Here is a 24416-nt window from a genome sequence, read left to right on the forward strand (position 1 = left end):
CACGAAACTTGGCAAAATTGTAGGGACTGGTAGCCCGATGTGCCTTTTGTAGGTCTCAATATATGTGCTCCAGTGGATTTTGAGAAATTAACGTTTAAAAAAAGATATATATCTGTAACAGCGGACCGGGCAGCGCACTGGTTCGCGGACTTTTCGCGCAACGGAGCTTTGTGAAGCGAAGCTGATTGGTTCTCCGGCGTCTGTCAACATTCCAAACAGTCCGTAGCGGCCGCCATCTTGTCTCTCGGTAGGATCGAGAGACAAGAGGAGGTCAAAACAAAGGGGGAAATAACTATAAGGGGGCATAGTAGATCCTCGCTGACCCCCTAGGTTTGATGTGGAGGTTTTAAAAGGGCCCCGCGGGGCAAAAAAAAATAATAATAATAATAATTGAACGGCTGAATGGATTTGCACGAAACTTGGCAAAATATTAGGGACTGGTAGCCCGATGTGCCTTTGCTAGGTCTCAATATATGTGCTCCAGTGGATTTTGAGAAATTAACGTTCAAAAAAAGATATATATCTGTAACAGCGCTCCGCTTCGGGTAACGGAGGTTTGCGAAGCTGATTGGTCATTCTGTCACTGGGCTATAGTTGGGCTACATCTGGCTGATATTTGGGCTACATTTGTTTTTTTGTGTGTCTGGCGGCCATCTTTGGGCTACATTGGGCTACATTGGGCTTCATTGGGCTACATTCGGCTAATTAGCAAATAGCTCATCGCAAACTAGGAATGGTAAAGAATCGCTATTTATTCCTTAAAGTTCGCTATTTAGGAAATGCAAATAACTTTGATGATACATATGGCGGTTCATCTCTAACAAGATAAGAAGCATAGGGATACATTTATGATGACTGGCGCATCACCAGGGATGTGTTAGTCATTCTGTGCCGCTGTTCCGTCACCTATGGTGTGCTGCATTTACAATGCGCCGCATCATGGGGCAAAAACAGCACAGATGCGTGATGTATCTGTGCCGTAAAGGTGGCGCATTGCTGGAGTTGTATCGCAAGTGTGATGAAGCTCCAGCAAGGGTCGGGGGTGCCCCTGTCGCAGGGTTTCTGTTCTCACACAGAACGGTGGACAGAGGATTGGAACCTCGGCGAATGCATTGCTGGAGTTGTATCGCAAGTGTGATGAAGCTCCAGCAAGGGTCGGGGGTGCCCCTGTCGCAGGGTTTCTGTTCTCACACAGAACTGTGGACAGAGGATTGGAACCTCGGCGAATTAGGGTGTCCCAAAACTCACGTTAGTAATCAAAAACTATTTAGCAAGCTAGGTACAGTGTCACATTGGATATAACAAAATCTCAATGTTTAGACAATCCAGAATATGAACTTATAGTACCTCAGGATACGTGGAACTCATGAACAGTCGGTCGTTATAGATTTCTTAGAAACCAGAACATGGAGTTAAGAAGAACAGATGTGTATTTGAAATGTTTATTTACTAATGCCGTCTTCTCAGGCGTAGTACCTTAGATAATAAAAGTACACATATTATCAGTAGCAAAATTACCAGCATAGTTACTAGTACATAAAAAGTGAATGGTGATAGTATGTTAACATGCTGTAAATGAATAAGAGTTAGCAACACTTATAAGCAGCCGCGGGCCGTGGAGGGAGTTACGGTGAGGCAGGGAGGCGGGGAGGGGGAGAAGCAGGGTGGAGAATACAAGTACACATATTATCAGTAGCAAAATTACCAGCATAGTTACTAGTACATAAAAAGCGAATGGTGACAGTATGTTAACATGCTGTAAATGAATAAGAGTTAGCAACACTTATAAGCAGCCGCGGGCCGTGGAGGGAGTTACGGTGGGGCAGGGAGGCGGGGAGGGGGAGGGGCAAGGTAGAGAGGGCTCCACCCTGCTTCTCCCCCTCCCCGCCTCCCTGCCCCATCGTAACTCCCTCCACGGCCCGCGGCTGCTTATATCTCACCCTCCCTAATACACATATTATATTATTTGCTAAGAAGGTCTCTTTGTGTTGGTTTAGGGCGTGCCCATACTTTAGTGTCTTAGATTTGAAGGAATCACATCAGCATACACCAGCTCTCTCTTCATGTGAACCGCATCAACTGTTGTGTATGTGTGTTCGGCAAAGCAATATAAAACCCGCCTCATGCCCAGAATTGGCAGAAGTTGCACTTATGTTATGAGTATGAAGTCGTGGAGATCAGACCTCATAACAATTCTGTATCGTGTTGTTCTTGAAACTTTAGCACTCGCTGTACAGATATAGTTTAACAAGTAAAGCAGATAGTAGACCAATAACATATTATTCTCATGTAAACCACGATGAACTACTAGGTGGAAAGCTAAAGCAACAACTAAGTGTCGTGTGCAGAAGTTGCAAAAAAGGAAAAATGGCGTTTAAACCGGTAATGAGCCCATGCTAACTTAACACGGTGTAAAGATATCCAGGACCTAGATGACACCTCCTCATGATCCGGAAACGAACTGAATAAGATAATAGAAGTGCCATCTCATGAGAGCAGATTGCAAGTTTATATGTGGACGGTCCGCAAGGTAAAGCATTAAAAACTAGGAAAATTTAATGCTAAAGAAAAATAAAACAGCCAAGTACTTTATCGAGTCTTAAGCCAATAGGCAAGGTAAATAATAAAAACTTGACAAATAAGTCAATGAATTGTCAATGAAATGCTAGTACTCAGCATATCAAACATGAAAAAGGTCTATGACATAACTGTGTATGCAAAATAAGCTGCAACAGCCTCCAATAGGAAGTCACCGTCTTCATCCGAAAACAGTTCAGCCATCCAATTTAAAAGCGGAAAAGAACATACGTGCTCTCCCAGCACCGGATCCTCTATCACCATCAGAGGACAGCTCGGTGGGTTTTCAAGAAAGCTCTGTTCCAAGAAAGACTGTGCTGCCGCCAGTAAATTCCAGGGACCAAGTAGTCCATGCATCAATGCCACAGCCATAATCCTTTCGCCAGGACAAACCAACTCGTGAGTAATGATAGGAGTCATCAGCTGATTAAAGTCGACGTCAGGAGAAACCGGTCCGCAGAGACACAAATCAATGGCCCAATCGAAATCACAGGTCAGGCAGTGAAATACAGGCTGGACACAGGTGAAGTAGGAGAACCGAAAAGATAATCCATATGCCGTGCTTAATATCGCCAACGGCATTGTGCCATAATATTCTAGCATGCGATTGCGGAACAGTGTCAGCAGCTGCAGGGTCGGAGGTTGCATAGGAGGGACATCCATATTTAAAAATGTAAAAAAGCACAAGAGCGTCCGCTAGTAATGCAAGTAAAAATGCCAATCCACGAACCAGAGTGCAGAAAATACAATGAAAGGAAGCAGGGATGACTCCAAAGATTTTCTCAAATGAAGTCACGAGACCACTGGTAACAACTTTAAAAAAGTGTGCCAGGGATTTTGTGGAGGATGCGTTAAAGATAGTCGGAAACATGTTGCTGAAATTGAAAGGCAAACCTGTGTACGGGTGTTCGCTATGTGAAGTACGAAAGTTTCACGGGCCGAACTCAAGGCCACCTCTCTCTGAGACAAAAGAGCTCTTATTCTTGCCATGCCGTTGAAACGTGTCCCAAGGTTGGTATTTGTGGCCAGATTGAAAACTCCCTATGTTCATGTGTGGGAGGAAATAGAACATTTCTGCAGCAAATAACCCGTTCACTTACTGTTACGATAAAAGGAATACTTTTAATTAACTCAGAACAATCTTCATTATTGAGCATCAAATAACTACCATTTTCCAACAACTTGAACGTGGGGATGATAGCAGGAACTGGCGTGCCTTGCAACACGCAAGCCATATTTGGTCGGTGTTTGTTGCATGAATCGTGTAACTGTATGTGCCTACACATTAGTGAATGATCTGGCGTCTCAGTGCATTCCTCTCCATTCAGATAAACTTCTTGATCATCTTTGAAACATCTGTATGTGTATGGAAGCGACCAGACCTCATGAAGAAAAGCACTACCTAAAGGTTCATAACGACCTATTGGTATATATTTCATACAATTTGAAAACTTATATAAAGCAAAAGGCAGCGTTATTAAACCGTGGATAAGGCATGTTGCCAAAAAACCCGCAATCCTCTGCTGATGATGTCACTGAGCATGTCATGAATGATGTAATATGTGACATCATCAGCAGTGGATTACGGGTAATGGTATCTCTAGTTTACTCCCCTATAGCTGTCTTTCTTTTAACATAAGTGTGTGTTTCCTTCCCTTATACTTACTGTTTTTGGTTCGCTTCCAGTTCGCGTACCAGCGAGCGAACTAGGAAGCGAACTAAGAGAAATAGAGGTTGGCACAGTTCCAAATATTGTACCAATTTTTTAATAACGGGGAGGTAGTTCTGAAAAGAACTTTTTATTTTATTTTTCTGAACATTTTTTTACTGTTTTTGAATTTTTCGGAACAGTTTTATATTTTTTGGGGTTTTTCTTGGAGGGGGCAATGAAAACGATTCATTGTAAAGGGCTCAACAGGAGCAACAAAACAAAAAAAAGAAGTATTTATTATTTTGGGCGTTTCGGACAAACTTGCATATGATAGTCAATAGCTCTGTTGATCAGAGTGATGCTTTTTTCTCCGTAGGAAATGAATCCATCGCAAAATGCGCAGGTGTGTTTTACATCACCAAATCTCATTTGTATATTTGGCACCATCTCCCTGCCCTCTGGTCCCGTTACTTCCGGTACAACAGATCTTCTGGCCATAATAGGGAGATTATCTAGGTCGTTCCGAAACTGTGCAGCACTGTAGTTGTTAGGATGCCACCTAGTCATATGGCGATGCATTGTGTAGTTTCCGAAACTGTATTTTTTGTCGGTCCCTCTGGACAGTCTATCTTGACATATAAGGCAAGTTACGTATCTTGCATTTACTTTTTTCTGACCTTTGGGAATTTTAAAAAATTGCCAAATGAAGTTTTCTTTCCGGTGAGACGTCCTGGGCTGCTCAGGCAAAAACTGCCTCTCTTCGTGCTCGTCCTCCTGTTCCTCTTCTTCTTCTTCTTGTTGAATTACAACTTGAGCAGGTGGTCCACTCTTCCTTGGATGTGGTGGAGGTGGTGGGGAAGCACCAGCTGAAGCTACTAAAGAAGCCATTGCTCAGTGATCACAAAGGGTCTTTCTCTCACAATGATGAAAGTCAGAGTGAGGAAAGAAGGAGGGATTTTCATCATTTGGGAAAAACAAGAGTTCTCAACCAATCAAAAGTGTTCATTTTAGATTATATGACCTAGTCTTACATCATTAGGAAACCAAAAGTGAAATGAACCAATGAAAAGTGTTATTACCAAGTCACATGACTTGCTGTGTTTACGTTAAGCGCTTTGCAGGGCCTCCCGGTTTGCTTCCAGAAACCTGCGCTTTGCGACTCGCTTCGCGTACCAGTTCGCTAACGTAGCACGTCATATGACGTATCACGCGACAACGTGAAACGTCATGCGGACGGGAGGCGTCACGATGTTGTTTTCTAACGCGGCACTTGCGGTAAAGAAACGTTTACCGGCTCGCGGTCTATTTCGCGGCATCAAGGTCAGCTAACGGGAAGCTTCCCGATTCGCGAAGCGGGAACGAAGAAAAAAAAATATTTAAAAAAAAAATTATTCATAAACATATAAAATATATTTTTGGATTTAAAGAAGAATACATTTTACAGCTACAGATATTAGCTGTTAAAAAACCAATGAAATTCACAGAAAAAACCATAGGTTATAGACCATATATAGTTAGGAATTAGCATTTACAAAACCTTGAAAATTCACTGAAAAAACCATAGGTTATAGACCATATATAGTTAGGAATTAGCATTTAGAAAACCTTATTTTACTCACACAAAACCATTGAAATTCCATATATAGTTAGTTGCACTAACTATATATCGCGCACCCGCAATCCACTGCTGATGATGTCACATATTACATCATTCATGACATGGTCAGTGACATCACTGATGACATCACTGATGACATCTCAAATGACATCACTGATGACAACATCCAGTGACTGTATGTTTCTGTAAAGTTAAAATATGTCTTAGATATTGAAGAATGAGTGGATGTATAAGTGTCTGGATGAAGGATTTAGTAGGTGCGTGACTGACTGTATGAGTGAGTGATTAAATGTGTCTCACTGAATGCATGGGTTAGTGACTAAACTGTCTTAATTTGTGCATCATTATGTCTGTTGTGATGTAAACTGCTGCATGTGTTGATCATTAGCTATACGAGAGGCTATATGTGTTATTAATTGGTTGCCCAAGTATTTCTATGGGAGATTGAGTTTGTGTGGGGGTGGCTGGGAGGTGTGTGACTCTGTGCATAGATGTGTGAGCAGTTGATTCACTAGGTGTATGAGTTCAAGAGTGCATGTGGAAAAAGCTACATGGGCGGTTGACTGTGTGCATGAGTGTATTGATGAGTGAATGGATATCTCAATGCTACATGTCATAGTAAGTACATATGTAAAACACAGTACATGTGAGAGTTGGCATATATAAATAACTGTGCATGAGAGCCACTGAATGTGTGAGTGGCTGTATGGATCATTGTGAACTTGTATCAGGGATTGTATAAGAGAGTAAATATGTGTTAGTATATGTTTGAATAAGTAAGGTGTGTATAACTGTATAGTTGAGGAAATGGAGGTGAGATTGTTTCTTTGCATGACTGACTAGGTGTGTGAGTAACTCCATGGATGAGTGACAGTGTGTGAGTGTCTGTATACACTGAGTGTATCTAAGGTTATATTAGAGTCTGAAGAGGTTTATCGTATTAGCACAAGAATGATGTCAAATGAGATGTCATCAGTGATGTCATCAGTGATGTCATTTGAGATGTCATCAGTGATGTCATCAGTGATGTCACTGACCATGTCATGAATGATGTAATATGTGACATCATCAGCAGTGGATTGCGGGTGCGCGATATATAGTTAGTGCAACTAACTATATATGGAATTTCAATGGTTTTGTGTGAGTAAAATAAGGTTTTCTAAATGCTAATTCCTAACTATATATGGTCTATAACCTATGGTTTTTTCAGTGAATTTTCAAGGTTTTGTAAATGCTAATTCCTAACTATATATGGTCTATAACCTATGGTTTTTTCTGTGAATATATATATATATATATATATATATATATAATTTATTTATTTTTATGCAGGTAGTTATAGTTAGGATCTAGTTTCTAGAGGAAGAGCATTTATTGATTTGCCAATAACTCTGGCATCGTTTGACAAATCTTCACGAAATTTTCGAAACTAATGGGTCAGTCCTGTCAGCTGCTGTCTTGAAAATCTCAGGGTTATCGGTCAAGCGGGGCCCGAGAGAACGGGGGAGGAGTTCCCAGAACACTTTTTCTCCATGTTAATTTATATTGAAAACTTTTGATGCAGCTACAGCCCGAACTGCTGAAAGGAATTACACCAAATTCGGCAAAAAGTTCGCTCTTTGTCCAGAAAGCACTTTTTTTGTTAAATGGTGTAAATCCGATCGGAAGTTCCCGAGATATTTAAAGATTTCTCAGATATACAGCTGTGGCCGCGGTGGATCTGCGATTGCTCCTAATCTTGTGCCTGAGATTGATTGGCTGCCAACACTTAAAATCAGAAAGTTTTGGCAGCCATCTTGTGACTCGGTTGAACCGAATCACAAGCAAAAATGTTTTTAAAAAAAGAAAAGGTGGCAGGGTAGGAACACCAGGCCTCTTCAGGGGGATCTACAGGACCAAAAAAAGCATTAAAAAAAACTATTTGGTAGACCGGCAAATCCTCCTGAAAAAACAAACAAAAACGAAGCATGGAAACCCGCGCTGCGTTTAATTTAGCCCCCCGGATGGGCCAGGTCACGGGGGCAACAAAAAAAGAAATACGGGGTTCTGTGCTGGCCCCCACAGCCCCGGGGACCCTCATCCAAGGGGCAAATTGTTTGAAGAGCGAGGGGGAGCTATTTTTAATTATAATGCGTGGGGTGGCTCCAGCCCCCACACAGTCCGGGGGATCACCACCTCCTCAGGGCTATATGCAAATAGGATGCGCGGGGGACTGCTGCCCCCCAAACTCCGGGAACCGCCACCTCCATGGGGCAACTATGCTCAAATGCAGGGGGCACGCGGCCCCGCTGCCCCGGGGAAAACCGCCTCCCTATAGCTATTTTCAGAATGGGAGTGGTGCCGTGCGCCCCCTCCTGGAGCCGCAATTGGCCCTTGGGACCGCCACTCCCCAGGGGCTGGCTCAAGCAATGTCCTGCTGTGTCTACCCACGGGCATTGCAGTTTGCTATGGGATGGTGGGCCATTCCATAGCAAAAAGTTTGCTCAGCTTTGAACAAGAGAGAGCATCTTGCTCTCGCTTGTTCAAAGCGGAGCACACTTTGCTTTTTACACCCAGGGAGCTGCATGTCAGCATCTTCCTGGGTGTAAAAAGCAATGCTGGCTCCCAGGACCACGGGGGCCTTCAGACTCCCCCCGCGGTCCCCGAGAGACCATGCCTCGGGGATGGGGTCCCTGGGATCGGAAATGCCCCGGGGAGGGGGGCCGCGTGGCCCCCTCCCTTTTAAAGAAAAAGAAATGGCCGCACCCTGGTGGAGTAGGGGCTCAGGGCCAAAATCGGCCTGGGGATGGGGGCTGCGCAGCCCCCTCCCTTTAAAAAAATAAACAAAAAAGAAACGTCCGGCCCTGGGGGATGGGGTCCCCAAGGCTAAAATCGGCCTGGGAAGGTGGGGCTGCATGACCCCCTTCCCTTTTTGCATTATAAATGAATAAAGGCCTAGCCCCGGGGATGGGATCCCTGGGGCAGAAACGGGCCTCGTGAGGAGTGCAGCCCCCTCTCCTTTTATTTTATTGAAATGTAAAAAAATGGGTCAGGCCCCGGGGGATAGGGTCCCTGGGGCCCATGAGGGTCAAGGGAAGGGGGAGTCATGCAGCCCCCCTTCTTTACAAGACAAAAAAAATCAAAAGCCAACTCCCTCTCTCTACTACTCTGCAAATGCGCCTCCTGGCGCGCTCTTGCTTGGGGGATGAAGTTCTCTTAGCTTCTGAGGGCCCTTGAAACTTGTTTGGAGGTTCTAGCAGGGGAGCGCAGCTACTCGTATACCCAGGAGACAGACCGGAGACCGGTTCTTCTATCGGGAAAGAGCCGTCCTCTGCGACCGAGCGCACAGCTTCGGGAGGGATGCACATGGAGCGGTGAGGGAGGAAGGGGACACCCGCCTAGCCAGCCAGATCAGCCGAATCAACCCTAGCGATCAATGGGGTGACAGATGTCGCAGCCAGATCGCCCTCACATCCATGCTTCTGAGGGTCCTTAGGGGTCAACTAGCCCACCTGCTACCTTCTGTAAGCCCCACACAGTGGGATTGTGGTGAGGTGGTTGCAGGCCACACCCCTTTCTCCACCACTCTGCAAACGCGTCTCTCTGCGCACTACTGGTGGGGGGATGAGGTCTGCCAACCCATAGGGCCGGCCTCAGGACTAAAGCGGACTTCATCCCCCAAACATCAGTGTGCCAGGAGGCACGCTTGCAGAGTGGTGGAGAAAGGGGGTGTGGCCTCTGACCACCTCGCAGCAATCCAGATGTGTGGGACTTACTGGAGGTAACATGAGGGCTAGTTGGCCCCCAAGGACCCTCACTTCATCCCCCAAACAGTAGTGTGCCAGAAGGTGTGTTTGCAGTGCGGTGGAGAAAGGGGGTGTGGCCTGTTATCAGATCTCAACAATCCTACTGTATGGGACTTACTGGCGGTAATAGGAGGGGTAGTTGGCCCCCAATGATGTCCTTGGGGGCCAATTACCCCTCCTGTTACCTCCAGTAAGTCCCACCCACCAGAATTGCTGAGAAGTTGTCAGGGGCCACACACCCTTTCTCCACCACTCTGCAAACGTAATTGCTAGTTAAAACATCTTAGAAATTCACAAAAAACAAAAGGTTACAGGTACGTTACAGTTAGGAATTAGTATTTAAAAAACCTTGGAAATTCACTGAAAAAACCATAGGTTACAAGGACGGTATAGTAAGCAAATTTAATTCTTAAAAAACGTTGAAATTCCTACAAAAAAACAAAGGTTACAGGGACGTTATAGTTAGGTTCAGATTTTGCTCATACAAAACTAGAGAAATTCTGTTGTTATAGTTACCCGAGTCAACTATAAATCGCGCCCCAGCACATCACTGCTTATGACCTTACATATTACATCACTGATGACATGGTGAGTGATATCACTGGTAATATCACACATCATCCAGTGACTTTGAGTGTTTTAAAAAAGTTTATGGGTGTTAAATATATATACCTAGGTTTATTGGTGAATCAGTGGATGTATGAGTGACTATATGGATGACTGAGTGTGTTCGTGACTGACTGTAAAAGTGAATGATTAGGTGTCTCAGTGAATGTATCAGTGAGTGACTGGTTGTGTGTATGTGTGTATCTGTCTGTCAGTTGATGTCTAAGTGGGTGTATGAGTGTGTTAGTGAGTATGTGAACAGCTATATAGGTCATTGATTGGTTGTCTGACTATCTCTTTGGTTGTCTGAGTTCCTGTATGGAAGACTGAGTGGGTGAGTCAGTAGCTGTATGGGGTAGTGAGTGCATGTGTGAGAAGCTGTATGGGTGAGTGAGTGTCTGTATGGCTGTGTCAGTTATTGAGTGCTTTTGCCAGTATGTACGAGTAACTGGGTATGTGAAAGGCAGCATAGGTGAGTGGCTTGGTATATGAGTGACTGTAAGCGTGAGTGAGTGAATGTGAGAGCGGCTATATGGATGAGTGCATGCTTCTGTCAGTGACTGTATAGGTGAGTGACTATGTGTTACTATTTGTATGAGTAAGTAAGTGGGTGTCTGTGTAACTATTCGAGTGAGTAAGTGGCTGTGTGACTGACTATGGTTGAGTGTTTAGGTGTGTGAATAGTTCTATGGGTGACTCAGTGTGTGAGTATTTGTATGGGTGTATGAGAGGATATGTCATTGGCTGTATTAGTAAGTAAGTGGGTGTATGAGTGGCTGTATGGGTGAGGGAGTGGATGAGTGTGTAGATCTATGAGTCAGTGAATGGGTGTGTAAGTACTGGTATGGCTCTTTGAATGGGTTTGTGAATGGTTGTGAGGGAGTGGGAGTAAATAAAATTCTATAGGGGTGTGAGTGGGTCTGTCAGATGCTGTGGATGATGTCATCAGTGATGTCATTTGAGATGTCATCAGTGATGTCACTGACCATGTCATGAGTGGTGTAATACGTGAGGTCGTAAGTAGTGCATTGCGTAGGTGCAAGTTATAGTTAACTCAGGTAACTATAAGGGCTGAATTTCTCTGGTTTTGTATGAGTAAAATCTGACCCTAACTATAACATCACTGTAACCTTTGTTTTTTAGTGAATATATATATATGCATATATACACACAAATATATATGTGTGTATATATATATATATATATATATATATATATATATACATATACATATATATATACGCACACACGCGCACACACACACACACACACACACACACACACACTGCCGTGCTGCAGTTTTCTCCGATCACTTCCACCAAACGGGATCGGTGTTGAGTAGCAGGCAGCAGGACCCGCTCTCTATATCCAAAAATACAGTGTTATGATTTCAGTAACACAGAAAATTCTCACTCTGCTTGTGCCTTATCAAGAATTTAATTGCCTACTCGTTACGACCTAAACCGTCATCGTCACTGCCAAACACAAGTGGTAAAAGTGCTCAATCACCCTTAAAAGACAAACAAAATATCATCATAGACATAGTAAACATATTTTGTGTAGTTATGAAGTTCGGCCGATTTCGTTTATGATATTATTTCACATTAAATGATTAATGTTTCATTTGTGCAAATTGTACTGCCTAACTACATCATTCTTACATTTGCATGATTAGAATGTCTCATGCCAAGTGGCTACCACAATACTTCTGAACGTATCAACATGTCCTCAAACGAAAGACCATGCCAGTGACAGTACAATCTCCATGCCAAGTGGCATTACATGCACAAATAGTCAGACCAAAAGCAATCAAAATCAATCGAAGGGAAGTATGAGCAATTAATCTATGTAACATTTTTATATTCCCTGCAAAAAGTGCATAAGCGCTCACACAAATCATATACATTATATATTAATTTTTAAACATTTTGTGGTAAGAGTCACACTGCATCTGCGGATCCCGCCAAAAAAAAAAAAAGAATCGCTTCTGAAATCTTGATCGCGGGTGAGCCAGGTCCCGTTTACATGCATAATATATGTAGGAGGGGGACAGGAGCCCCCTCCTACAGCTCATAAAGCCCAGTGGACTACCATCTCCTCACAGCAGTGTTTTTAATTTATGTGGGGGTTCCATGCTCTGCAACCCCATGCCCTGAGGACCGCCACCTCCCCAGGGCAAAATCTGCAATTAATGCGGGGGGCCTGCGTGGCCCCAAACCCCACAGCCCCAGGGACCACCACATCCCCGGGACTACAATTAAATAAATGTGGGGGCCCCGGCATCTCACTGGGGCAAATATTTACAATTAAAGTTGGGGTGCCGCATGGCCCCCCGCACCCCCCGCCTACCCGGGACTGTATTGCAATGGAGGGGGGCCGTGTGGCCCTCCTCCTGGAGCAATAGATGGCTCGGCGGTCTGCCAACCCATAGGGCCGGCTCCTACCATGTCCCCGGGTACCCACCTCCGAGACATAGTTGTTTCCTATGGCTTGGCGGGAGCTTTACTGCTCCCGCCAAGCCATAGCAAACGCTCTGCTTCCAGCATTCAAGAGCATTAAAAATGTTGACTCCTGCAGGAAGCGGGCAGCCAGCAGGGACCTCAGGGGCCTTTAGGCTCCCTCCTGGTCCCGCTGGAGAGTGGGTGCCCTGGCACCCACAACAAATGGACAGACCCCGGGGATGGGGTTTGAGACCAAATTGGGCCTGGGAAGGGAGGGGCGTCATGCAGTCCCTCCTCCCCATCTGAAAATGGCTTGACCCTGGACCCTGGGGCATGGGTTCCCCAGGGCTGAAATCAGCCCGGGAAGGGAGGGTCATACGGACTCCGCCCCATTTCAAAAAGGTCTTGACAGGGTTCCCGGGGCCGAAATTAACCCAGGGAAGGCGGCTGTGTGGCCCCCTTTCCTAAATAACAAATAAAAGTGAGCCCTGGCAAGTCACTGGAGGCCCGCCCTCTTTCACCAAAACTCTGCAAACGCACCTCCTGGTGCACTACTGGTTGGGGGTTTCGGTCCCCATAGCTACTGAGGGTCCTTAGGGGCAAACAGCTCCTCCTGTTATATCCAGTAAGTCACACACAGTGGGAATGCTGAGAGGTCTTCAGAGGCCACACACCCTTTCTTCACCACTCTGCAAACACGCCTCCTGGTGCACTACTAGTTGGGGCATGAAGTCCACTTCGATGCTGAGGGTCCTTGGGAGCCAAGATGCCCTCCTGAATAAATAAATAAATACCTCCTGTAAGTCTGACACAGCAGGATTCCTTAGAGCTGGTCGGAGGCCCCGCACCCCCCTCTCCACCACTCTGCAAATGCAATTAGTAGTTAAAAAAACATAGAAATACAAAAAACAAAGGTTACAGGGATGTTATAGTTAGGAAATAGAATTAAAAAACCTTAGAAATTCACTGAAAAAAAACAAAGGTTACAGGGATGTTATAGTTAGACTCAGATTTCACTCGTACAGAACCAGTGAAATTCAGCAGTTATAGTTACCTGAGCAAACTATAACTTACACCCCCAATGCACCTCTTATGACCTCACATATTGCATTACTCATACCATGGTCAGTGACATAATTGATGACATCATCCACAGAACCACTCATACGCCCACCCACACAACCACTCACATACACATTCATAGACCATATAGTACTCACACACCCACTCACTCTCCAGGGAGGCACTCACACACCCATTCACTCGTGCGGCCACTCACACAACTATTCACTTACACACAGTCACTCATACAACCAGTCATTCACCTGTACAGCCAGCCACACAGCCATACACTCACCCATACAGCTACTCACACACACCCACTTATTTGCCTACAGTAACTCACCCATATAGTCTCTCATTCATCCATACAAGCACTCACACTCGCTCACACACCCACACAATCCCTTACATACCCATTCACACATCCATACAAGCACTCACATATTCGCTCACTCACCCATACAGCCATTCACACACCAACTCACATAACCATACACCTGCTCAAACAGCCATTCACTCACCCATACAGCCACTTACACACCCAGTCAATCACACATACAACCCTTCAGACACTAGCTCACTCACCCATAGAGCCACTGACACACCCCTCACCAATACAACCACTCACACAGCATTTCACACACCCACACAGCTACACACACACTTATAAACCTATAAAGTCACTTACACACCCATACACACAAGAATACGTAGAGTCTAGAGTCACACTGCCACTCACATATTAAGTGTTGGAGATAGTATCACTCAGTAATAATGCACCTAGTATACTAATTTAACTTTTGTAGTAGGTTAGTTTATGTTTAACACCCATAAACTCTTGAAAACACTTACACTCACTTTATGATGTCATGAGTGAAGTTATATGTGAGGTCATAAGCAGTGCATTGCAGGGGTGTAAGTTATAGTTAGCTTAAGTAACTATAAATGCTGAATTTCACTGGTTTTGTACAACTGAAATCTAAGCTCAACTATAACGTCCATGGAACCTCTGGTTTTCTTAGTGAATTTCCTAGGATTTTTTTAAATTCTATTTCCCAACTATAACATCTCTGTAACATTTCAGTGAAAAAATAAATATACACACACACACACATATGTGTGTGTGTGTGTTTGGGTGTGTGTGTGTGTGTGTATGTGTATATATATATATATATATATATATATATATATATATATATATATATATATATATATATATATATATATATATATATATATATATATATATATATATATATATATATATATATATATATATATATATATATTTTATTTTTTATTTTATTTTCACTGAAAAGAATGAAGGTTAATAATGTTACAGTTAGGTACAAATATCATTCAAAACATAACATTTTAAACTCAAAAATACCATAACATTTTCCAGTTAAAGTTAACTGAGCTAACTAGAACTTGTGCTCACACCATCCCCAGTGTTGTCATTAATGATGTCATTTGAGATATTATCATTAATGTCATCAATGATGACATTGGACATGTTACGACTGATGCAATATGTGAGGTCATAAGCAGGGCATGTTGGGGGTACAAGTTCGAATTAGCTTAGTTAAGTATGACTGGTACATTTCTGTGTTTTTTCTAGTTTAAAATGTTAAATTTTAAGTGATATTTTCACCTAATTATATTGGCAATTTAACCTTTGTTTCAGTAAATTTCAAAAGTTATTTTTTCTTTTAATGTAAATGATATTATTGCCATACTTAAATATAACATCACCTTAACCTTTGATTTGATCAGAGAAGTTCTAGGAGTTTTTTTAATAACGTATAGTAAGATCATATTATCATACCCAACCACGCACAGCCTTTGGTCGTACAAAGTGTGTGGTTGGGCACAGGGCCTGGCCAATGACTTCTCAACTGCTGGCGACCAACCCCTGCCCTGCGCCCAACTCTCTGTGGGCAGCCAACTACCTTGTGGATACCCAACCCACATTCTTTTTTATTAATTCATTTTCCTTGTCCCTCAGGAGTCCCTTGGGCCTCCTCAGGATTGTGGTAACACCTTCAAAACTTTATATGAACCTTTTGGGCTCTGAAGGATCCCTCTGTACCCACCAAAATGGCCAAGGGGTCAGGGTACCACTACCCTGACCCTCTATATTGTATTTTGTAAAAATTCTCAGGACACGAGGACTGAGACCCCGTATCCTGCAATGGCAGCCAGAGTGCTTACTCAAAATACTTATACATTTTAAGCCTTCATTTCTCAAAAACAACTGAAAGAATTTATACCAAAAAAAAGAAAGAATTATAGCTTTGTGTCAAATTTTGTTCAGCTGTTTTAGTTGTAGCGTCGTTTGAAATTCCCTATGGAAGTTGTAGGAAATTGTGTTTTTCCCGCCCTTTATCTAGCCCCCGTTGACATATCACACAGAGACTTTCTGGGTAGGTGCTGAGGTGGATGAACTTTGTTTTTTTAGTCAGTTTTGTGAAGATTCATCAAACGGCGGTAGATTTATTAGCAAAATCAAAAACGCTCTTCCTATAAAAAGTCTCAACTACCCACAAAGTATATATATGTACCCAGTGTGGTTATAGTTTGGTCTGGCTTTCGTTAGTAAAGGCATTTTTTGTTTCCTATATAACGCTGGTACGGTTCAACGAATTTGTATGAAACTTAGAAAATAATAATATCACTCACTATGGCTCCTTCACCCAAAGTTTCAAGGTGGTAAGTCAAGCAGGGGCAAAAAAGGGTGGTCCCAAATCATCAAATTCCCATAGGAAACATTGTTTCCAACACTGAAGAAAACAGCTGATGGGAGTAGAAGCATATTTGACACAAAGTTAGAATTTTATTCAGAAAGTATACTTTTTGATATTTGGGGTAATTACATAAAATAGTTTTTGAGAAATGTGCATTTAAAGAGGTGTTTGGGGTGGTCATGAAGAGGTTCATCTCCTAGAAAACTGGGTGATATCTGGACCATTATATATCGCTGGATTCTTGTGGTACCAAAAATACTTAAATCTCATTTGCCGAGGGAGCCTTTTCTACCTTCAGCCAATCAGGTACTCAATCAATTGATCAATCATTTGTAAAGCGCACTACATACCCGCGAGGGTCTCAAGGCGCTGGGGGTGGGGGGAGGCGCTACTGATCGAACAGCCAGGACTTGAGTATCCTCCTGAAGGTCAGCAGGTCTTGGGTCTGTCGTAGGCTCAGTGGGAGGGAGTTCCATGTCTTGGTGGCGAGGTGGGAGAAGGATCTCCCACCGGTGGTTGTTCTTCGGATGCGCGGGACGGTGGCGAGTGAGAGGTCGGCGGAGAGTAGGTGGCGGTTGGGGATGTAGAAGGAGAGCCGTCTGTTGAGGTAGGCTGGGCCAGTCTTGTGGAGTGCCTTGTGTGCGTGAGTGAGGAGCTTGAAGGATTATCCTCTTGCTGATGGGGAGCCAGTGCAGGTTTTTCAGGTGCGGGGTGATGTGGCCGTGGCATGGTAAGTCGAGGATCAGTCGTGCCGAGGCGTTTTGGATGCGTTGTAGTCATTTGATGAGCTTGGTCGGGGCTCCCGCGTAGAGGGCGTTTCCGTAGTCGAGTCTGCTGCTGACGAGGGCCTGGGTGACTGTCTTTCTTGTATCTGTCGGGATCCATGTGTAGATCTTGCGGAGCATGCGGAGGGTGTTGAAGCAGGAGGAGGAGACGGCGTTGACTTGTTTGGTCATTGAGAATGTTGAGTCGAGGATGATTCCCAGGTTGCGTGCGTGGTCTGTGGGTGTCGGGCTGCCCCCAGTGACGTCGGCCACCAGCAGTTGTCCCAGGTTAAAGGTTTGGAGCCAAGGAGGAGGAGCTCCGTCTTGTCCGAGTTCAGCTTCGGATGGCTGGTCTTGATCCAGTCGGCGACGGCCTTCATTCCTTCGTGGAGGTTGGCTTTGGCTGTGATGGGGTGCTTGGTGAGGGAGAGGATCAGCTGAGTGTCGTCGGCGTAGATTATGTTGAGGTCGTGCTGTTGGGCTACGTGTGCGAGTGGGGCCATGTAAATGTTGAACAGCATCGGGCTGAGGGAGGATCCCTGGGGTACGCCGCAGATGATCTCGGAGGCTTTGGAACGGACTGGGGGAGGCGGACACTCTGGGTTCTGCAGGAGAGGAAAGAGGTGTTCCAATCCAGAGCCTTGTCTCAGATCCCTGCGGCGTGGAGGCGTGCGCATAGTGTGCTGTGGCAGACGGTGTCGAAGGCGGCAGAGAGGTCTAGGAGGATACCGGGTGCGGTCTCGACGTTGTCCAGCAGGGTCCTGATGTCGTCGGTGGCGGCGATGAGGGCAGTCTTGGTGCTGTGGTTGCTGCGGAACCCTGGCTGGGAAGGATCCAGGATTCTGTTTTCTTCAAGGTATCGGGTTAGATGTCTGTTGACCGTTTTCTTGATGACCTTGGCCGGGAAGGGGAGCAGAGAGATGGGCCGGAAGTTCTTGAGGTCTCTGGGGTCTGCCTTATGTTTTTTGAGTTGGGCGTTGATCTTGGCGTGTTTCCAGATCTCTGGGAAGGTCGCGGTCTCGAGGGAGAGATTGATGACGTTGCGCAGGTCGGGTGCGATGGTGCTGCTTGCTCTGTTGAAGACGTGGTGCGGCAATGCGTCCGATGGAGAACCGGAGTGGATTGAGTGCATGGTCTTGATGTTGTCATCGATGCTCACGCTGGCCCAGGCTAGCAGGGGGTCGTGGTCAATAGTGTACGGAGGGTCTGTTGTGTTGCTGTCTGTTGGGGCTGTCTGGGTGTTGAAGCTGTCGTGGATGTCTGCTAACTTGCGGTGGAAGAAGTTGACGAGGGAGTCGCACAGGGCTTGCGATGGCAGGATGTCGTTGGAGTTGGAGCTGGGGTTGGAGAGTTCCTTCACGATGTTGAAGAGCTCCTTGCTATTGTGTGCGTTGTTGTTGAGGCGGTCTTTGAAGGAGGTCCTCTTGGCCGCCCTGATGAGGTGGTGGTGGTTGCGGATGGCGTCCTTGTGTGCTGCGTGGCTGTCCGGAGTTTGTTCACTGTGCCATTTCTTCTCTAGTTTCCAGCAGGCTTGCTTGGAGGCTAGGAGTTCTGGCGTGAACCAGCTGGCCCTCTAAAAGAAAGCTTCGCCACACGGAAAGACGATGGCGCAAAACTAATGACCCAGCCGAGCGAGAGAAATACAAGTCACTACTCAATTCCTACAAAAAATGCATCACGATAACTATAGCTGAATATTACGAAACCAGAATCAATACAGCAGATAACAAACAGAAAGAAATCTTTAGAATTATGAAAGAACTCAGCCAAAAACCAGAACAAAAACCAGCTGATGCCTCAATCAACAGTAATGCATTCCAATCCTGCTTCCTGGAAAAAGTGAGGGATGTTCTTTCTGATATTGACAATACTCCTACCAATTACAATTTACAACCCCTTCCCCAAACTCCACCTCCTGACCATGTACTCTCCAGTTTTCCCAAACTGGATACAGCTTCCCTTAGGCTGCTCATGAACCGTATAGAAACAGGTTCCCCTTCAGACCCATGTCCCCCTAGAATTTTTCGAATGGCACTTCCAGGTCTAGATAGACAAATAATTTCCATGCTAAATGCTAAATAACTCGTTAGAGAGCGGGTATCTGCCATCTTGCCTCAAGGAAGCGAGAGTCAAACCCCTACTAAAGAAGCCTGGGGCCGATGTGACCAATCTAAAAAACTATAAACCAATCTCCCAGCTACCCTTCTTGGCTAAAGTCCTAGAGCAACATGTTCTGAAAACACTCTCACCCTCCCTGGAGGACCATCACCTCCTCCAGGGACGCCATGCTGGGTTTAGAGCACATCATTGCACTGAGCTGGTTATGTTATCAGGGCTTGATGAGCTTAGTGCCATGGTTGACAGTAAAAGACCCTGTGCCCTGGTACTATTAGATCTATCAGCGGCATTCGATACTGTCAGCCATGCCCTACTACTGGATAGACTCACCACCCTAGGCATCCAGGATCAGGCCCATCAATGGCTTGAATCATTCCTATCTGGCAGGTCCCAAAGGATCCAACTAGGAGAGGCAGTATCCGATATAGGCTTGCTTATCTGCGGAGTCCCCGAGGGCTCAGCCCTATCCCCACCCCTCTTTAATGTTTACCTGCAACCACTGGTATCAGCCTTAGCCAAGATGGGTTGTAAAATCTTTAATTATGCGGTTGATACCCAGCTGCTTCTCAGCATCGATAATACCGCATCTGCTCAGACCCAGGCACAAAATATCCTCAGATTCACCGTGAGTTGGATGACAGCTAACTCACTAAAAATCAACCCTGACAAAACAGAGATCCTGGTCAATCCTACAACAGACTCCCCCTGGGGTGACCAGTTCTGGCCCCAAGAACTAGGTCCCACCTCCAGACCTAGGCCAGCTGTAAAGAGCCTTGGCATAAAAATTGATGTCGGACTCTCAATGGCCAACCAAATCTCCTCCGTGGTCGGTACCTGCCCGGGCCTAATTAGGCATCTTCGAAAACTGGTCCCCCTTCTCTCTACCTCCACACTCCAGATGATCGTTTCAGCTACCATCATCTCGAGGTTAGACTATGGCAATGGCCTATACATCGGTCTACCCTAGATACTAGCAAACAAACTACAGGTGGTCCTAAATGATGCAGCCAGATTGATCCTTGAACTCCCTAGAAGATCCCATGCCACCCCGCTTCTATGCAAACTGCATTGGCTCCCTTTAAGACAAAGAGTGAAATTCAAGAGCCTTTGCATCGCCCACAAAGCAATATACGGCCTAGCTCCCACCTACATAAAAGAACGCCTTGAGGTCTACACCCTGGGACGCTCATTGCGATCCTCCGAGGCGTACCTCCTGTCCTGTCCTCGGTACAGGCTCTCCTCAAAAGGGGGTAGAGCTTTCTCGGTACTTGTCTCTCAGCTCTGAAACAAGTTACCTGAGGAGCTCCGTAAAGAACCCAACCTGCTCCATTTTCGGAAACAACTCAAAACTATCCTGTTTAGTGAAGCACTAAGCACAGTTTAACCCTTTTTTCATGCCTGACCCGATTACCGTCTATGCAGTTACGCCCCTCTCCTCCCCCCCCCCGAGGGCTAAGAGACCTGACGGTGATTTAGCGCTATTTAAATATCAATTAACAATAACATTAACATCTTGCTGGTGTCTCTGTGGGGGGGTTTCTTCAGCGGGCGAGGGTGTTGGCGCAGTCCTCGTTCCAGCGTCTGAGTCTGTGGGCAGCATCGTCGGTGTTCGAGGGTTCGTTGGGTGGGCTGAGAGCGAGGTTTGCGTGTAGTTGGTGTAGGGCTGGCCTTCCCACAGCCTGCCTAAGGTGGGGTTTCTGGCTGGACTGTGTGTGTGGGAGACTTTGGGTCTCATGAAAGCCTCTTGCTGCCAGGGATTCCATATCCAAGTGCGAGAGCGTGGCCGCAATTGCTTTTTTATTGTTGCCTTGATGTAGCATAGTTGGTTAAACTGGGGTCCCAATTCTCTGTGGCAAGCTGCAGAAGATCTTTGGCTAATGCAAGACAGGCAGACCATGGATTACTGGTTTGTAGGAAAATAGATTTTAAAACCACCTTCATAGAGTTTATGGGGGCCGCCGTTGTTAAGAAAAAGTATTTTGAGAGAGTCGCCAGCTCCTCTAGTAGTTGTTGATTGAGGTCAAATTCTAGACAAATTAAGGTGTTCCTGGTGCAAGCTGGTAGACGGAATATCTTTTTGTAGGCGGTGCAATGTATTTTTTCCAGGTCTTGTGCAAATTTCCCTGGAAATGCCTGTTGCGCGTAATTGAGGGACGGTAAAAGTTTAGCCCTCAGGACTCTTTGTATGGCCATTGTGGTAGGGCCATCCAGAGTCGCATGTAATTTGCAAAGGGCATAGGTAACCCTTTTCCCCTTCTGCTGCAGTTTGTGGAGATGCGCCTGTGGGCGTCCCGATTCGCTGATCCAAACCCCAAGGTAGTTGTAGGATTTGACACTGACCAGAGTCAGCGTGCCCAATCGCCATTTTGCCACCTTTTTTTCGGGTAATGGCCAAAAATTACTATTTTGGACTTCGTTGAATTAACGACCAGCTTGTTCTGAGCGCTGTATACCGAAAGCGCCGTAAGAGCTTTTTTAAGCCCTATTTTGGTGTGATCAAAAAGAACCAGATCATCGGCGTACTGCAGCAGCTGTATCTTTGTGAGGCCAATCCTGGGCGTGGCTAGTGAGCCTCCATGCAGTGTCTGGCCCATATCCGCAGTATACAAATTAAAGAGCATCGGGGCCAGGACACATCCCTGCTTTAGCCCCCGGTCCGTGGTAATTTTCCCTGTAGCAAACTGACTGGTGAGTTTGACCCTTACCCAGGTACGTGAGTATAGTGATTTAATGGCTTGTAATAGGGGTGGACTGATGTTCCAGCGAGCCAGTTTCTGCCAAAGGATGGATCGATCTACACCATCGAAGGCCGCGGAGTAATCGATGAAGCAGGCAAAAAGCGGCGGGGTGTAATGGGACAATGCTTGCTGAGCTAGATACGACAGGGCAACAATGTTATCCACAGTTGAGCCCCCTGGTCTAAACCCCGTCTGATAAAAGGGCAAAAGTCCTTGCGCCTCGACCCAGTCCACTAATTCAGCCAAAAGTAGGCTTGCATAGGCCTTGCCCTCGATTTCCAGGAGGGCGATTATTCGGTAGTTCCCTGGGTCCATGTTTGGCCCTTTTTATAGATTGGTTGCAACAGTGAACCCCTCCTGGAGTCTGGGACGTCCCCCAGTAGCCTACATTCCGCATATAATTGTGCCAGGGTGTCTGACCAGAAGTCTGTGTCGTCCCTTGCATTGTGACAATGTTGCTTCACATCGATCAGGGTTGTGGAGTTGTTGTCGATGTTGTTCTCAAGGTGAAAGTGGTACCTGGGACTGAATGACAGTACCTTGTGATCTGATTGGCCAGGCTCAACAGCTCAAGAAAATGGGCAGCAGGAGGTAGGGGTTACCGTGACCCCTCCCGGACGCCCTCACACTTGTGTGGAGAAGGAGAGAACTCAGAGGGCCCCCCCCCAGCTGATTACAATTTATAAGAAAATTCAAGTCACGGGTACAGCGGTGCTACTGCAGTAGCCCGTATTTTATCCTGTGAGGTAGCATAGTACTCATGTTGCAAGCTTCCTCCTCATGCTACCCTGAATGTTTCACGAAGGAAGGATCTGCCGTACCACAGTACAATGGGGCTGAAGTATGTGGCACAGGTATCAAAACCTGTGCACAGCCAGAGTTGACATATGCAAAAGAAACAATTGATGGACGGAATGCTGGACAATGCAAACATTCACGCCAAGTCACAAGGATCTGAGTTTAATCCATCATTCTTTTGCTCACCACACCACCCCAGTTTGGACCCAGCCATATGCAAATCAGTCTTGACCCTGTTCCTTGTGGAAACAGTCCAGCCCAAACTGCCAAGTCAGGTCCTCCCTGGACGGGACACAATCATCTTGGGACCGGTTTCAGAACATCACCCTTCATCAGCAAGGCTAGCTTGAATCCAGTGGTAAAGTGAGCACGGGACCCACGTCTGGGCATACCCTTTCCACTTAGGGCGACATATGCAAAAGAAACAATTGATGGACGGATGCTGGAAAATTGTTCTTTTTACATTTGTCACCCCGAGTGGGACGGGTATGCCCAGACATGGGTCCCGTGCTCTCCATGCCGCAGGAGTCAAGCTATCCTGGACTGATGAGGGTTGAAGGCCCTAAACCGGTCATAGGATAGCCAGTGTCTAACCCAGGGTGGTGTGGAGTGCAAAAAAAACGATGGATTTAGGCCCAGATCCTTGTACTGAGGTGAATGTATGACATTGTTCTACATTCTGTCCATCAACTGTGTTTTTTGCAATTTTCACCCGAGTGGGCTGGGTATGCTCAGACGTGAGTCCCAGGCTCTCCACACCACTGGAGTCAAGCTATCCAGGCTGATGAAGGCTGATAGCCAGAAACCAGTACTTGGATGCTTGATTCCGGTCTGGGAAAGACATGGCTTGGTAGTTCGGACTGGACTGTTCCCCTGAGGCACAGGGTCAGAGCTGATTTGCATATAGCCAGTGTCTAACCCAGGGTGGTGTGGAGTGCAAAAAACGATGGATTTAGGCTCAGATCCTTGTACTGGGGTGAATGTATGACATTGTTCTACATTCTGTCCATCAACTGTGTTTTTTGCAATTTTCACCCCAAGTGGGCTGGGTATGCTCAGACGTGAGTCCCAGGCTCTCCACACCACTGGAGTCAAGCTATCCAGGCTGATGAAGGCTGATAGCAAGAAATCGGTCCTTGGATGCTTGATTCCGGTCTGGGAAAGACATGGCTTGGTAGTTCGGACTGGACTGTTCCCTTAGGCACAGGGTCAGAGCTGATTTGCATATAGCCAGTGTATAACCCAGGGTGGTGTGGAGTGCAAAGAAACGATGGATTTAGGCCCAGATCCTTGTACTGGGGTGAATGTATGACATTGTTCTACATTCTGTCCATCAACTGTGTTGTTTGCAATTTTCACCCCGAGTGGGCTGGGTATGCTCAGACGTGAGTCCCAGGCTCTCCACACCACTGGAGTCAAGCTATCCAGGCTGATGAAGGCTGATAGCAAGAAACCGGTCCTTGGATGCTTGATTCCGGTCTGGGAAAGACATGGCTTGGTAGTTCGGACTG

The 24416-nt window shown here is 45.8% G+C and overlaps 1 protein-coding gene across 4 annotated transcripts in view; it reads right to left on the reverse strand.

The window, feature by feature from the left end:
* ARB2A (ARB2 cotranscriptional regulator A) overlaps positions 1-24416 on the reverse strand; it is a 1817924-nt gene that overhangs the window by 404584 nt on the left and 1388924 nt on the right. The window lies entirely within an intron of this gene.

Source organism: Lissotriton helveticus, chromosome 2_1 (assembly GCF_964261635.1).
Source record: "Lissotriton helveticus chromosome 2_1, aLisHel1.1, whole genome shotgun sequence".
NCBI classification, from domain to species: domain Eukaryota; kingdom Metazoa; phylum Chordata; class Amphibia; order Caudata; family Salamandridae; genus Lissotriton; species Lissotriton helveticus.